Consider the following 5,269-nt stretch of genomic DNA (forward strand, 5'->3'; position numbering starts at 1 on the left):
CACCAAATGCTTGGGGATGCCAAGGGCTAGCCGCTCCCTGACCAGGGCTGAGGCCTAGCCCAGGAGCTGCTTCCGGAGGGACCCACTTGTCATATCTCTGAGCAGGAGAAGCACCTACCCAGGGCCTCTTGAATCTGCTTCCTCCCTTCCCACCACATTATTTTGTTTTTACCATAGGTACCCATAGGCAAAACACAGTGTTGTTTTTCATGGTTTTAAAGGTGATGTAAATAGTCTCGTTTTCATAATGTAAGTACTTCTGTTACTAACTCGTTCTGCACAGCACCAGGCGGCAAGCACAGTAAGTTTCTGAATGGCTCATTGGTTAGTCAAGCAAGGAAAGCCATTCAACTATGTTGAGTTAATTGAATTATGTTTGACTGAAGCAGTAAAAAAAAAAAAGAAGAAAATTGTCCAGAGAAAATAAACTCATTTAAGTCGTTTAGCTTTTCATTGATGACGGTTGCTGGAACAGTTGAGGACATTGGGAACAATACCAATAGTCTTTTTTTTTTTTTAATGAAACAAATGATTTTCAATGGTTTTCCTTCGTTTTTGATGGGTTGGCAGATGTTACAGATGCTGCCCATTGTTTTCCGAGGAGTCAGTGCTGAGTTTGAAGTGAGTGAAGAATTAGCCTCCGTAGATAATCTGCGTGGAATAACTACAGGCAAAAATATTGTCAAAGAAAATACTAATTCAGAACAATCTGAAGGGAAATCTGCTAAGATGTGTTATAACTGATGGTGGTTAAAATATGTGTTAAGCAAAAAAAAAAAAAAAGGCTTAGTTGGACAAATTTGCAAAGTGTTTTTGAGAATGGAAGGTGTTTCAAGTCTGGGATAACTCATCGGTCGTCCTTCGTGGAAAATAATTTAACTCAGGGTGTGGATTAAACCAGCAGTGTCAACGTGAACTTCATTTGCTCTTATGGATTTAACCATCATCAAGCTCTGTGAATTCTTTTTTCAGAAATAAAAGTTTAATATCCTGATTCACCCTACCGTATAGCAGTTTGAAGGCTTAGCAACGATAAGCCATTTTATCACGGTATTTTGAGGTCAGGGCCAGGATTGAATTTTTTTTGGAAAAGAAGGGCTGCCCTATGTACCTTATAAACACTGAAAAGCTCTGCAAAATTAATTATGTTTCTTCATAAACTCAACCTAGAATTACAAGGCAAAACCACACTTACATATGAAACACATACCGCAGAAAAGTGACATGACAACCAATGTTTGAACCACAAGAAGCCACATTGCCCGCACAATAAAAGTTCAGACAAAGGAGATCTCCGTTCTTGTACAAATTTGTGTTAGACATACTTTCTGAGCTCAAGCTGCTGGCCCACGCGTCATTCAGACCTCAGTGCAAGAACAAAAGAGACTTCCATGTTTCAAAGTCACTTTGCGCAGTGGAAGCTCCAATCTTCCGTTGGAAGTGGCGGGCAATTCAATGACATGCCACGCTCAAAGGCAAACATGGAGAGAAGAACCTAACACAACCAATACATTCCTTCCAAGCAGTAAACATGCACAATTAAAAGCGTGTGCGTGCAGACCGACAGCAGCATTTGGCAGCACCTATCAGAAAAGACATTCTCAAAAATGAACTAATGTAAAATTTCACCACAGACCAGTATTAACCGATGAACAATTGCAATCGATTTTAACAATAAAGAATACTAATTCTGAACCCCAATGAGGCAAAATTTTATCCCCCCAAAAAGAACTTCATTCTTCTCATTAGTAGACCCATATTACAAAAAAACAGAAAAACACAAAAAACCCAAAAACAATTGCAGCCACATTAGCAGTCTGCACTGATACTTCCCATCCCAGTTCAGCCCACAGGTTCTGCCCGCTATTTCCATCTTCCTTCTTTCCCAGCTACTCTAGGTCCCCAAACACCAACACATTAACCCATTTTCTCAATCCTACACGCACATGAAAGATTTCAGAATTTCTACACCCATTCCATTTAGAGTGCCCACGAGTCAGATATAAAAATGATACAGACATGTACCCAAAACAGTCCCAAAGACGTGGCCTGGAGTCGGGGGAAGGGAGTCACTGCTGGGCCAGGGCGAGTCACTGGGGACACAACAAGGTCATGCAGGGGCCTGACCGCAGGGAGTGAGATGAAACGCCAGTGATTCCCCCGCAGGGGCCCCAACCTTGGAAGCCACCCTATGGTTCCCTGCAGGGGAAGTAGCATCACTGCAAGCAAAACTGTGAGAGAGCGCGGAAGTCATTGGGAGAGGGAAGGGGGCCACTCAGGGCTACCTGGTTCCTCGCTGGTCAATGTTCTGCCTCTGTGGGGCCGGAGCAGCCATGCAGGTCAAGCCCTCCTACGGCATTCAGATAAGCGGGCACACAGGGGCTGAAATTCAGCCCACACTGCTCACCAGGGTGCCATCTCTGCCAGAGACATACCCCAGGACAGGGCCACCTTCCTCGGATCTTGCCCAGAGGCCCTAATGGGCCGGCAAGTCCATCCTCTGCCCGCTCCCAGACCAGGCGCCATGAAATGCTTTGCAGCTGCTGCTTCTAACGTATTCCCCCGCGCCCCGCACGGCCCCGTCCTGTGTGGGCGCACGTGTGCCCAGTTCTCTCCTGTGGGATTCTCCGCGGTTCAGTTTGGCTGAAGACTCTTGACATGTAGAGAAGGTGAATTCCACGTCAGGGAGCATGAGGAAGGTGCGACTTCCTCTGACAAGGCTCAGCAAAACAGGACATGCCTCTCTACCATCCTTGCCTTTCACCTCAGCTCTGTAACGCAGGGCCGAGTCGCCGAGCCCCGAGGCAGAAGGTGGCAAGAAGGGCAGCGGCGGGAAAGGCTCGTCCGCTCTGCATCTCTCTGGCCCCGGCCTGGGAAGTGTGTTTGCTTCTTCTCATCCCTTGAGCCGGGCCTGCTGGGACAAGAGTTTCTCACCCTGCCGGTCATACTCTCTCTGCCTTGTCTTCCTCTCTCCCTTTCTCCGGCAGTAGAGGGTGGAGGAGAAGAGGTATCTTAAGTTTAATAATTTGAAATACTGGGGTATGACCAGGAAAAGACCCCCTCAGGCTCTCTCCCAACTCAGTGAGGAGGAATCAGAATGGTAAGACTGTTTTTTGGATTTCGTTTTTGTTTGTTGTTGAACTTTACAGTTGGAGTAGCACAACCAAGCTCTAGGAAATGCAGCCTTTTAAACAAGGGGCCTAGGGCAGAACCCTAGGCCAACAGCGCATCTCATTGTGGGTTTCTGAGGGCACAGGTCTGACAACAAGAAGGCCAGATCACATTCCTGAATCTGCTGGAGGCCGTTCTCCGCCAAGAGAAACAGACAAAGGGCAGGAGGCAGACTTCCCCGGGGACCAGGCTCAGGGGCAGAGGCAGTTTCAGGGAGGAAGGCAGAGTCCATGGCAACAGACACAGGATACTATGTGACATCCTTATGGCCCTGCTGGGGGTACAGAAGCAGAGAAGGACGCTCCGAGACTGGGGGCTGTGTGCAATGCGAGGCACGAGCTCTCCTTGAGGGCGGGAAGGAACTTGGGGTTTGAAGACCTGAGAGCACAGCCCGCGCTGGATTCAGCGTGAGAAGGAACGCCTGCAGGGACCAAAGTTCTGGCTGTGGGTCCAGGGTTTGAAGCACGTGGCCTGGCCACAGAGCAGACCGAAAGAGAGGCACCGAGTGTCTGCAGGGGCTCCACACGCCTGTTTCTGACCTTTGCAGGAGGGTGTGAGCGTGGCTGTCTGAGGGACTTCCTGTGAATGGGGTTTGGGGTTTCATCCCCCCCCCCCCCGCCGTAGGCTGTGAGACCTACTTCTCAGCGGCCTTTGAGAGGGGCGCCTCTCTTGCTGAGACCAAGTCCACACGTGGGTTCCTTCCAGAGACTAGAGAGCTTCGAGGGCCGCCCGGGAAAGCCGAAACTGAGAAAGTGTGCTTTTCCTTCCTCTTTCTCCATCTACACCTGCCTTGCCCAAGAGTCTGCACACCCTCCAACTTTCCAGGGTGAGGGTCTCCTTTAAAATTCAAATAATAACCTCTGGCACCCACCTCCCGCACTGCACAAGGCTCGGGGTCTTTCTCAGAACTGCGTGGATTCTGGGGCCTCACTGCCCGCTGGATGTCTCCCCCCCCACATCCCAGCTGCTCCCCTGTCGTTGATCTTTACCTCCTTTTCCTCCCTGGGGGCCGCTAGCCCCTCTCCATAGGCCTCCCTGGCATGTGAACATGCCCCAGGTGTTTATCTGTGGACCACTGCCCCGGTGACTCACCTGGGGAGCAGGTGCCTGCTCAGCACCGGACCCCACTCCCTCAGTGACAGAGCCTGTGCATTCATAGCTGGAACCCAGCCACTTGGTTCTCCCTTAATTCCTTTTCATGACATCCTGAGCCAGGGGTCAGAAACAGCACTCTGGAGAAGAAAGCCATGGGGGATACACTCAAAGGACCCCCAAAGGGCAGACAAAGGAGGTGAGAAAGGAGGAGGCATGGAAGCTGAGGGGGCAGGGTTTCAAGCAGGAGTGTGTGGTCAACAGGATTAGAAACAGCCAAGCGCTCGAGAGGGAGAGATCTGAAAAGGCTCTTGGGCCTAGCAGTTCGGGAGGGCGGGGCGTCCTTTTCCAGGACCACACAACAGAGGGAACAGTTAGAATCAAATTATCAGGGTCAAGGGAGGGGGGAGGGAGGGGAGAATGCAAGAGCGACCCAACCACCCTACCTGCTGGAATAAGCGAAGGTGACCACTTAGACCATGTTCGCAGACTTTGGCTGAGAAAAGGAGGGCGGAGGGGCAACTAACAACTGGAGCTTAACCAGAGGGTGAGGGCCAGTAAGGCCAAGGGACAGAAGTATTCCACAGAAGTTTTCCTGTGACGCCTATACTTGTGCACTTACTGTGCCAGCTGCACCAGTCTTCCTGCCATCCATTGTCCTTCGCTGACCCCGTGACTCCTGTCCTCTAGTCCCTCCCCCTGCCCTGGAAACACACTCACACGCACACTCACACAATGCATGCACGTGCGCAGCTCCACACACGGGCACGACTTTGCCAGTGTCCAGCCACACGTCCATGGGGAGAACAGTTCCCGGCCTGTCCTTGGATCCCACACCACCCAGCATCACACCCAGACCACGGGAAAGAAGGCCATTAGAACCGAAAAACCCGGCAGGAAAGGTCCAGCTGTGCAGGGACTTGGTTTTGTCCCTGTGCACGGACGCAAGGTTTCAGTAAGCAATTCTAGAAAAGGTGAATGGTGCTTGATAAGGAATGAAAATCAA

The sequence above is a fragment of the Desmodus rotundus genome, chromosome 8 (genome assembly GCF_022682495.2).
Source record: "Desmodus rotundus isolate HL8 chromosome 8, HLdesRot8A.1, whole genome shotgun sequence".
NCBI lineage: Eukaryota > Metazoa > Chordata > Mammalia > Chiroptera > Phyllostomidae > Desmodus > Desmodus rotundus.